The following is a 13,018-nucleotide window of genomic DNA, read 5'->3' as shown; positions in this document are numbered from 1 at the left end:
ATTTGAAAAAATCAGAGACCAAACAATTAGTAAGGAGACAGATGACTACATTAAAGAGCTGAAAGAAAGAATGGACACTACCAGAAATGATGATTCAGAAAGTGAAGAGGATGCGTATTTGTAGATACTACAATGGCAAATGGGGACGCCCATGCTTCAGTCACTAAGAATCAGGAGATTCAAAATCTGAGTGTTGAATCAGAATCAGTGTCTGGAACAAATGTAGAGTCAGATAATGTAACATTAGGAGAAGCTGTAAGTAATCAACCTGAAGGGATGAATATAATAGAGAATGTTGAGCCCAAAGCTGATAATTCAGAGGCTAGTTAGGATATTGTACAAGATGAAGCGTCTGCAAATACTGGAATAGCATCTGAACATATAGAGGCAAATTATAGAGGAACACCGGATAAGAATAAGGACAGTAGTGGTTTAGAAATAAATGCAGAAAGTTCAAGACAGGAGATGGATCATGCTAGAAGTGTTAAGAGTAAAACACCGCCTGTTCCTCAACTTCGTAGATCTGAGAGGACTAGAAAACCACCCGATAGATATGGTGCTGATCTTATGATCTCAACAACACCAGAACCACTAGAAAGTAAAATACAGACTTTAAATGTTTTACTTAGTTCAAGGGTTTTGGAGAATATGGATGTTGAAATGGCCAATAAGTTAGTTGCGGCAATATTTATGAAACATTGTTTTACATTGATTTTAAATATGTGTGTAAATTTGTATATAGTTTTAACAATTACAAGTGCATTGGAATGATTACATCAAGGAAGTATTATCTAGACATTATTGTCTGATTATTATATTTGGATTCAGAATCAAAATCATTTCACAGCATGTAAATGTTTAATGCTATGTTGAGCATTGATACATGTTTAAACATGTTATAATATTGTTGTATGTACATGCATGTTTTAGATTATATAAATGTTCAATTTTGATATAACTGTGTATTGCTTACAGTTAAAAGTATCATGATGTCACCTAAATTATGAAGAAAGAAAATGTGTTTATCTTAAATATGAGATAAATATAATATTACATAATTGGAAAAAACAACAACAACAACATCATTAAAATATAATTAAATTATTAATCATAATGTAAGTTATATCAAACAATATTAATATAAATGAAAACAAAATGAAATTTTATGTCTTTAATATAAATAAATACAAAAATAAAATTAAATTTAATAAAATATAAATGATTAATAAATAAAATATATTTTTGATTTTAAAAAACCTGCGAGGTCGCAGTTAAAAGGTGGGGAGGAGGAGCTCGGAATACAAGTAGTCGGTGTAGTTGCTATTATGTAGTGATTAAGTGTATTTTTGTTGTTAATATATAGTATAGTATTATTTGTAGTACGTACTATCTCGTTGCTTTTAGTAAGTACATAGAAGATAATTTATGGTAGACTGACGGATTGGACATATTGGGTTAATGACGGAACGTCATTTCTCGAAGTGGGGGAGTATGTGACCAGGTCGACTTTCTTCCGATTTGTTTTAGTGGTTTTAACCCTGACCTATTTTTTTAACATTATATTTTCTTGAATGTGGTCACATGACCAGATTGGAGGGAAACGGTGGAAGACATTTTGTGTCTAAGCTTAAAAATTCAGTTTTTGTTCACTCTAGTGGTCAGTATTGGTTCTTGTGTTTGTATTTTATTGTATGCAATTGAAAACGGTTGCAATGCATTGTTTTCTTTGTATTTTGTTTGAGGTTTGAACGTCTTTAATGTTCAAACCACATGATTTCGCGAATGTTCAGAATGGCAGCAAATTAATAAATTCACCTTTAAATAGCAACTTATACACTCAGTTGAAACACCATAATATATGTTTGCATGCTCTAACTTACAGCACGAGTATGTGGAAAGGAGAGAGACGGACGTGAAGTAAAAAGGGATTCAATTCCATAAATTGGTAAGAATTGTATGCATTGTAACTATCAATGTGATTTTGTTGAGTGAAATATGTTGAACTCATTTATTCGTAAGGTCGGTCATGCTGCGTTTCTGTATTTATGATTATTGTTGTCCTTGTTGTACCTGAATCCTATATGAGTATTTGAGTCATATAAAATACATGTTAAGGCCACTAGAACAAAACTATTGTTTTATTGTTTAGTATGTTATTGCTTTGTTTATTTCAGATCCAGTCAGATTTACTCTGGGATGAACTGATAGATGAATATTGTTCTGTATTATTAAATAGCATTATTAAAGGAAGTTAACTGTGAATATTTATGACCTTGTTTGCTCATTGAGGTTAAAACATACCGTAACCATGAGGGTTACATATGCATGACAATTTTTTTAATCATGTCCATTTGTCCACAAATGGCATCTAAATGGTTGCATAGTTAATATACAATTATGTAGCAAAATAAATGGAACAATCTTTGTTTCCATAAAGAAACCCCAAAAAGTTCGAGGGGCCATAATTCCCCATTATGAAAAGATGGATTCATTTGACTTGCTTTTAAGAAATTCTTATGTTTAGATGTGTTTAAGCTGAATGTAATTCGGAAATCTTGCAACTTTTGATTGTTGTAGAATGAATGTTATTCATCGTTTGAAAAGAGAATATAATAATATCATTAATCGCAGCAATATATGCTATGTGAAAATGGGCCTTGCTATGTGAAAATGGGGTTTAATGTATGTACGTAAAGACACTTTCCCCCTAAACTGGATTTTTGCTAAGAAGAGACTTCCTGAAAACGACAAATACGATAAAAACGGAAATTGTCGTCCCTGATTAGCCTGTGCGGACTGCACAGGCCAATCCGGGACGACACTTTTCGCACATGCATTAAAGCCCCTTTTCACATAGCACGGCTCAATTATTTGTGTTTCAATGGAACGTTTAAGCACTCTATCAATCTTATGTTTCGATTTGAAAAATAACAAGACAAAAATAATTTAGCATGATCACGTCTTTTTATACTCACAACTTTTAAACGAATAGTAAATATTTCAGTGTAAAACGGTAACGTGTGATATCTTTTTGCACTCACCATTTTAAGTTTAAATATTTCAGTCCGAAAAGGTATGCACTGACATGTGGCGCATGTTTTGGTTGTGAAACAGACAAAATAACAAAGTTTAACAAGAAAAACACAATATTGCAAATCGACATAAAGCGTGATTTAACAACGCAAATCATTATGTATTGTCCTTGAAGTAAACATTAAAACAAAACACGAAAATATAGAAAAATCACCAACAAGAAACATTAATTAACGAACGTGTTATTGTAGCCATAGCGAAAACATTGTTTGAATATATTTATTATACCAAAAACATGAGACAACAGCGCAATAAGTGTTTTAAAGCTAAATAGTATACGGTAATCTTAGTAGTTGGTAATATTTGCCAATACTATTTTAAGACGTCTATAAAATTTTGATTAAATGTATTATTACATCTATTGATCAACCTAAGTGTTTGAATATATATAATATAATATATGTGTATTTTATATAATTTGTATCCGACTACCAACATGTAGATACGCAATATTAAAGTGGTAGCTGTTGTGTTTCTTTTTCAGCAACACTTTTAGAAAAGCCATTGAAAGTTACATGTGATAACGTAGGCGTTCAAAACAATATGTTACATGCAAATTAAGCAAAACATATTTTTGTTATCTTGTTTGCGTGGTTACGGTGACCGATCGAACGACTAACCGACAAAAAAACATCACTGTCAATTAAAAGTTTAATGACGACGTTTCGGTTTTCTGAAATATGACTGGTGTTAAAGTGAGAATTGTACGATTTGTATATGTATTTAATTGTTATATATTGATCAAATATGTTACAATAACATAAAAAAGGCAACACAAATTATACATTGAAGACGAATTTCATAAAATGCAGCAAAGACAAATAAGCGCCCCGAGTCGATTGTGACGAAGATATTTCGTACATATTTTCCTAATATAACCGAAGCATTCGTCTTTTTATTAGGATCGGAGTTAGTGTCCGTGTGTCGTTTGAATACATATCGTTGCAGGAAATTAAAATGATCCGTGAAACTTAATTAAGATTCACATCGTACATGCATGATATACATGTTGGCGAATTCGACTGTAGACATTTTCGATTTCAGAATTAAATATCTGGCTTATTTCGTATTTTTCGACACACGTTCTTATTAACTTTCATATTAATTTATATTGAAATATATGTATAACAAGTTGTTTACACATTGTATATAAATTCATAAATATTTGACAAACTCGCTTTAAACACAAAGGCACATTATCGGCTAAAGAAACTAGTTCACAGTTTGGTAAAATGAAAAACGGTGAAAGTCCGTGTTAATCATTTAAACTGTTAAAATATTTGTTTTGTTAGTAAACTCATTAAATGACATTTGACAAAAACACGAGAATCTTTGAGAAAGTCCGTGTTATGGGCAAGAAAAAAATACATGTTGAAAATCTGAGATCAACGATGACTTTCAGAAAATGTATTGCGTAAAGCGTTACTTTAAAATTGCTGAATTTCCCAGTCTTTGTAATACAATACAAAAAATAGGAATCACTTTATGAGCTTAATTGGGTAAATGTCATGAGATCGAATCTTAATGAACAGTATGTGCAACTGGCGAGTTTCGTGATTTGCTTTGTAAGAGCAGCTTTCTCCTATAAGGATTTACATCTTAAGGGTGAACATTATTGTCCTGTGCAATCCAACATAAAAGAAAATGCTACTGACTTATTTTGTGCTCCTGGTTATGAGAAAAAACAAAGCCGTATTAAAATGTCACCTTTCATTGACATCATCTTAAAAATGTAATTGTTCCTTTTCAAATTAAACAGACCCAATATCATCGTATATGTATTAAAGTCATTGTATTATAACTAGCATGACTGTAAATGTTACTGATTTCCATTTATTCACCGTATTTCCAATGGGTGTATAAGGATTAAAGAAGAATTGTCGGCAATCCAACTGTTTTTGCTTTTTTTTGCACTTCAGAGAAAAAATATATTCACATTCTATAAATATAATTGTTTTAAAATATCCCGCGTATTTTTATAACAAATGATTTTTTATTCGAAGCACCTTTGAAAATGGGGGCATATTAACGGCATACAAACGCAAAAAACATACACAATTATTTTCACTACAACCGCAGCCGATTAATATCTATACTTCTTATTTTCTTCTTCTGCTGATCAAATGACTGACTAGAGTCACCCATTATTGTTTTATTACAAGTCGCTAAATATTACGAATATAAACTAGTGACACATAACTGTGTAAGACATCAATAGACCTCTTTTATGGATGCGATGGTTCAGCGATAAATCCTTTTCATGTCTCCACAAGCTGTGATAACATATTGCCTTGTGCACATTACTGGAGGATCAACATATTTTATCATTATATAAAGATACTCGTGAAGAACATTATCAACGTGTAACACACTCTTTGTAACAACACGAGCAGCCATTGTGTTGCTGTAAACTGAGACAACAATATTTCCTCTTTGATATATCTCAGATCTCCCTCAAAGTAACTACATGTACTTTGGCTTTGGCTTTTCAACTGTCCAATTGGCTGAGCCATATTGTCGCAAGCGAATCAACTGTGTTAACTGGATTTCACCCTTTTGCATAATAGTGCAATCATCTTTTGTAATGATGAATTCTTCGTTGAATTCACTTGATTGAATTTTCATTTCGTTAGATGTGCTATGTTTATTGTTGCAAAATTCGTCTACTGCTTGTCTAGTTTTCTTGAAATGTTCTACTTCTCTCTGAAAATTTAGACCTTCCAAATTAACTTCTCTATTATTTTTTTCAAAAAAGAAGTCATATATCATATAATCAAACTTTGAATATTCCCTGTGTAAATTTTTCAGGTCTTCTGACACCCGAAACCGTTCGGGCTTTTTTCGAACATTCTTCATGACATACCTGATGTCATTTAAACTCCAATGTAATCTTCGTTTCATCGAATAAGGCCCTCGTCGAATCTTTCAGCCGGGATTACAACTGCAAACTGTTTATCCAAAACGTTATGTAGTTAGTCAAGAAATCTCGCATTGTCTCGTGTGGCTATTATATCAGGATTGACGCCATATTCTATGGCTAGCCGATTGTTCAAGAACGACATTTGAGGCTTTGGCGAATCATATTTTTGCGGGGATTTCAAAAATGTTCGGACTGGGTCGTCGTCCTTTATTTCTAATCGTTGAATAACACCCGGCTGAAAGTAATTCGATATTGATTTGAAATTACTGAACGGTTCTCTGACAGTGCCGATAGTGACAGAATCATTCGGCATCTCTGAGGCCCACTGATCACGCCCGTAAAGCGCGTGATGACAAAGGATATCAAAATGGTGCCCAACTGGTGGAGTTAAAGTATTATACGGGGTCACTGACTCGTTGATGCTTATTACGTTTGGGTATTTGAATGCAATTTATTCTGGTGGTAGTACGAAGTTCAGATTGCTACGCCATCCGAATCTGAGAAATATGGACTGTGTTGTTGTATTCGCAGCTTTGTAAACCTTTAAGAATCCTACATGCATGGTTGGCGCGGTATTGTTTACATGAACAGTTTGTTGGAAGCTTATGGTACTTATGGTACTGTTTGTTTGATCCACAACATACTTGTTTGTTACATAATGATGCCGCGACTTAGCTTCAAGTTATCAAGCCTTTTAAGTCGCACAGAATTGTGAGCGCTGAAAGTCTGTAAACTCAATACAAACGTCACGATGGTCAGACTTCCGGCTATGCTGAAACGAAAGAAAATACATTATAAGTGCACGTGAATTAACAAACATGTTAACATCGGCCATGTTCTTGCTGTTACCTTCTCTCCATGTATATGTATATGGTTTCCTCGATATTGATTTTAAGGCATATACGAACAATCATTCTAATTGCAATTGAATTTCTAGTAATTAACCCATTTATGCCGAGTGGACTCTCCCATCCTTCTAAATTGGATCAATGTATTTCCAAAATTAGGGATGTCTAGTATATTTATTTCCGTGTTTAGAATATTTCTTACAGAAATTTCTTTAAGCAAACAGCGCTTACCCTGATGAGACGCCGCATCATGCGGCGTCTCATCTGGGTCTACGCTGTTTGCCAAGGCCTTTTTTCTAGACGCTAGGCATAGATGGGTTAACATCTCAACAGCGGACATATAATTGCTGTTACCTTCTTGCTACAATGAATGAGTATATGGTTTCCACGATATGTATTTGCATGCCTAAATTTGCTTATTGTATGTTTACAGAAATGCTTTTCTAACGTATAAACTAGTATTAACTAATGAGCGGAAACAGATAAGAAATCGATTTTATTATTCTGATAAAAACCGAAAAATAATATAAAATTAAATAAAATGAGCATTTTACATATACTTCTTAATGCGCAAATCACAAACATAAAACTATGCACAACTCGGGTATGTATAATGTGACATGTCTGACATGTATTTATATTGTATTTTGGGTCGGTGGTCTTTAATTATGAAGTAAATTGTCCTGTCTTGTAAAAAAGAAGAATCTATGTCTAAACACGGAATTTGCATTTGTTAACTTTTAAACTCAGTCTGAGACTATGGCCAAAAATACATCTACATTATTGAGTCTTTTTTTTAAATATCAAACTTAAAACGGTTGAACACGAAAGAAGGCCGACGCTTCCATATTAAAAAACTGTTTTTCAGAAAAGAATTTTAAGGCTGTTATATGGTGTGCACTTATGTATCAAATAATTTTCACTCCAGACAGATATTGGCCTCTAATGTCAACTGTTTGTATAATGATCAAGAATGTTTACATACGGAATATATGATAACCATGAGTTAAAGTAAATGTACCGTTCACTGCACACCATTAATGAGGAGTAAAGAATAAAAGTAATAACCTATATGTATTTACATGCTCTAGCATGGAATTTGTATTTTTTTCTTCAAAGTCTTTTGAAATATCTATTGATTTAAAACATATTAATAGTATAATGAATAAATAATAATTCATTAAATTTAGCTCACATGTATAACATAACATGTTTTCCGGGTTTCGTTAAATATATAACATGGTTACGAACAAAAGGAAGAAAGTTTACAAATTTTGAAATGTTGGATATTTTAATTTGTACTAACAAGCGTGAGTTTAGTGTCGAGAAATACAAAGGGGCTAATTATTCGGACGATACAGTCCCTTTATGTAGTCGTACTGTTTTTAAATGTGATATTTAACCCATGTATGCCTAGTGGACTCTTCCATCCTTCAAAATTGGATCAATCTATTTTCAAAATTAGGGATGTCTAGTATATTTATTTCTGTATTTATAATATTTCTTACAGAAATTCCTGTAAGCAAACAGAGCAGACCCAGATAAGACGCCTTTTTTTTTCTAGACGCTAAACATAAATGGGTTAATCGTATACTTTCAAATTAACTTAAATAATATTTTCTTTTTTTATCGAAATAGTCATTAACAAAATATTTATTAAGTCACTGATAAGGGTATATACTTTATATTAAAAAAAATAGTTTAGTATGTGCAATTACAATACGCAAATATGAAATAAACAAACATGAAACATCTAACCATATTAAGAATTTAACATAACGCCTCCGAGATGATTGCATTTTCAAAAGTAGTCACCACAAATATCTCTTATTAAATAATGTCTCCGTTTGTTGAGCGGAATGTTAAATATTCGCCGACCAAAGTACTTCAACCCACACTAGTCAGCTTAAAGCAAACACACAAGGTACCACTGAATCCCTCGCGTAGTCATGTTATATATTCGCTGACCACAGTACTTCAACCCACACTAGTCAGCTTAAAGCAAACACACAAGGTACCACTGAATCCCTCGCGTAGTCATGTTATATATTCGCCGACCAAAGTACTTCAATCCACACTAGTCAGCTTAAAGCAAACACACAAGGTACCACTGAATCCCTTGCGTAGTCTTTACTGTTATGTACATATCGGTATGCCGTATATCAAGTCTTGACTTTGCTTGTTTGCGCTCCAAGAGTCGATAGAATATTAGTTGCAACCCATAACGCACCGAAAGGCCGCACTATTGCGTGTAAAACAATTTACAAATTCCAATAAGCAAATGTCACTCATGAATCATTTATAAGTCCACATAATATTCTAATAATTAACGCAAATACAAAGCCCCGGTTAGTGTAATAAGACTTTAATGTACATATTGATTGAACACAATTTAATTTAATTTTACAGAACCAGGTACAATTTTGGATTAGTCGACATTTGCGACAACAGCTTATTTGCGCCACATTGTGTTGCTTTGTCATTGTTTGTTTTTCGTTTCGTCCGCGTTTGGCAACATTTAAAGACGGATGTATCCAGTTCTTTGACAATCTGTGATCCGAACAAATAAAGCAAAGTTTGACAAAACAAATTTAAAGCACGTGCTTTTGATTTCCTCCGTTGCGTATAAAAGAAGTCTTTTGTAAACATGTAGAAACCAGTATTCCCCCCACCTTTTCATACATATTAAATTATTTTAATGTAGAAAAGTGTCATATGGTTATACAATAATACGATAACATGTCTATGCTTGTACTAATGTGTTATACATATACTTAACATGAATGAAGTGTAACAGCAACATGCATGTAACGTTCAACGTATCTTATCAATGCTTTAATTAAAATATTATGGCATCGACATTGATTACGATATGATTTTATAAATACAGTCATCATTCACAACAAAAATGACTGATAATAATGGATAAAAAATATAATTGCTTCATACATTGTATATGGAATAAAATGCTTCTACGTTTCAAATATGAGGCTACTAAATACTTTGCTAATTTCCTGGGGTGGTATTTTACAAGGTTAACAAATTTATCACAGTCTCTCATGTTCATAAATTCATCACTTGTGAGAATTTCACTAAGATAACATAGTATTTTATCTTGGTATAAGGTACACTTCAATACAAAGTGCATTATATCTTCCACTGAATCAGTGTTACATAGTTTACATAGACTCTGTTCTGGCGCTTCACCAACATACCGCCCGGTTTCTATGCGGAGTGGCATAATATCACATCTAAGCTGTGCGAGAAGAGACCGCTCGTTTCGCTTTAAATTTTCCTTCTCAAAGTCAGTCTTAAATTGGATGTACGTTCGTAATTTGGAAACCTGAGTTACTTGTAAGCGCCAATCAGTTTTATGCAGTTCGGTGATGGATTGTTTGGCGTCTTCTAGATTTATTGGTTGGCGGCTAGTGAACTGATCATTTAATATAATTTTTGTCATAATATCTTAAACTTCACTACACCAGTTATTTTGACAACGGATGTAGTCCATATTTAATACTTGTTTGGTGATTCTATTGTCATCGAGTAACACGAGTCTATTCCACATTCTTAACATGTTTAACCATCTTCTATAGTTTGTCGGGATCCAGCCAATATCACCGGTAATTGCGAGTATGGGCGCAAATCTGTGTACGCCCAGATAGTATCTGATCGCGCGATGCTGTACGTTGTCCATTGCTTGGTATTTCCCATAACTACAAACGCCCGATTATTAATCCATAATTGGCACAACGCAGGATTTAAACAATTTTTGGAATGTATTTAAACCGAATTCTTTGAGGTCTCGTAGTTATACTATTATTTTGCCAAGGGCTCTTCCGGCGCTTTTTCCTAGAATGTCCGCATTTATTGAAAAGTCACCTCTGAAATGGAATGTCACGCCTAAATATGTGTAGCTATCCACCAGCTGTAAAATGTTTTCACCTTTTTTCAATGAAATGTCAGTACATGCTGCACTGCCTCTGCGGAAGTGAATGCATTTCGATTTTTCTGTATTTATGAGCACGCGCCAACGTCAACACCAATCACGTAACGTGTCTATGATGCGTTGTAGGTCATCTTCTGTATTCGCTATACAAACAATATCATCGGCATATAATAACATCGACATTTCTTTCCCATCTAATTCAAGGCTAAGGTCAAGGTCAATGAACGCCGTAAATACCGTCGTATTATTACGTATGATGCCGTTTAGTAAAAAACGTCGTCTACGCATGAACGATTACGCCGGAACCCGTTCTGCTCGTCTTCAAGGATTTCGTTCTCGTCTATATACCGTGTCAAACGTTTATTAATGAATCCGGTATAAAGCTTGCTCACACAAGATAGCAGACTTACTCCTCGGTAGTGCAAAGGTATCCGCGGATCAGATAACGGATCCTTAAGGATATGATAAATAATTGACTTTCTCCAAATCGAGGGTATGATGTCAGTGTCGAAAATTAGTTGAAACAGTTCTTTCAGCGTAGCGATAATTGCGGGGAATTTCAGCACAAAGTATGGTATTTCATCAAAGTCGCAGGCGGAACGGGATTTAGCTTTCATTACTAGGTCATTTATCTCAGTTAACGTGATAGTTCCGTTAAGGGTTCGGTTATAATGTTTATCAAATTCACTATTGTCCGTGCCGTTGTATAAACTTTTAAAGTCTCGCTTCCATTTTCCAAGAACAGCATCTTCGTCACGCACAACGTTACCATTATCATCGATAATTTCACATGGGATTGTTCTATCACTTCGGGTGCTAAGCTTGTTAATCTTATCCCAAAACTCATTTGGGTTACTTGTTGATATAGATTCTATTTCATCAGCTTTTGCCTTTCTATACGCGCGTTCTGCTTGATGTAAAGATTTGTCGAAATTGTCCCGTGTATGTATGTATTCTTGTCTCAATGCCGTATTGACCCGCTGACTTTATTAAACCATGGTATACGATGAAAACAGGTGTGGGATATTTAGCCTCACATGCTTTTCTTCTGGCAAAGACAAATAATATTTACGTTACAGTCGTAAAGGTTTTTAAATTAAGTGACGTTTCTTGACGTTGCAACCTCATTTCATGAAAATAAATTCATTCGATTTACCCGGTATTATTCAATCAACAAGAACCCGGAAAGTACGCTGAAAAAGATGTGTTACATATGTTTTACTTATGTTAACATTCACTGCGAGAAGAACTGCAGTAAAAGTATGAATTACGGAAAATAACGATCAATACATTTTAAATAAAAATGTAATGTTTATATTGCATAGGTGACACGTGTGATTAACCGTTTCCTCGTATATGATTAACAACTATAATAAATTATCACTAAAATGACAAAAGTATAAATGTTTCAGCTTTGATTATATAATAAGTTTATACAAAAAGGTTTAATTTGCCATTGTCATCGACGTTTTATCGTCAGAATGGTTCACGTCTAACGATAACTGGCCGTGGTTAACTTATTCATGTCAACGACGTCTTTTCAGTCAAATATAAACTGCTTCGAAATAGACAGGGTACGAATTTGGTAACATTTGCTTTTAATTATACAATATTCATTCTGGCAACCAAATGATCTTATTGAAGCTTGCGTAACAATGATCCTTTATGAAATGTAGTATTATAACACTAAAGTTAAAATGAACCGCATTCAACAATATAACTCAAGAAACAGCTTCAATGGTACATATCGGTTTGAACAAAAAGAAAAATTAATTTTCAATTATTACATTTAACTATCTTCTATTTTTGCAATGGGAATGTCAGAATCCGCACAGGGCTTACAATTAACAATTTGCTGGAGTATTACAAGAAGTGGAGTGTAACAGTCAACGTCGACGAAAATTGTTATCTAGCCGAACACCATCAATCTACGAGAGACAGATCCTCGTGTATACCAGTTAAACGCCTGTCAATTGTAAAGTTACTGTTTCCAATAGTGTTTATCTTGCACTTGCAAGTTGGAAATACTAACAATTAAGGACCTTTATGGTATACATTTTAATAGCAAACATGGGCACGTTTTCTTTATTGTTCTTCCATTAATAAAAGCGTCGTTTTTTTTTAAATAATCTGATTGATTATTATTTAGACTTCCGTTGTTTTAAGGATTAAAAGATATATCAAATAATCTTTCCCCGGATTGACACA

At 33.6% G+C, this 13,018-nt stretch overlaps 1 pseudogene; it reads right to left on the bottom strand.

The window, feature by feature from the left end:
* Window positions 1–243: 243 nt before the first annotated feature.
* On the bottom strand, window positions 244–6,575 carry LOC127870049 (uncharacterized; annotated as a pseudogene).
* Window positions 6,576–13,018: the final 6,443 nt, after the last annotated feature.

This window comes from Dreissena polymorpha, chromosome 2 (assembly GCF_020536995.1).
Source record: "Dreissena polymorpha isolate Duluth1 chromosome 2, UMN_Dpol_1.0, whole genome shotgun sequence".
In the NCBI taxonomy this organism is placed as follows: domain Eukaryota; kingdom Metazoa; phylum Mollusca; class Bivalvia; order Myida; family Dreissenidae; genus Dreissena; species Dreissena polymorpha.
Note: the sequence above shows the minus strand (reverse complement) of the source record. Positions and strands in the feature narration are given on the sequence as shown.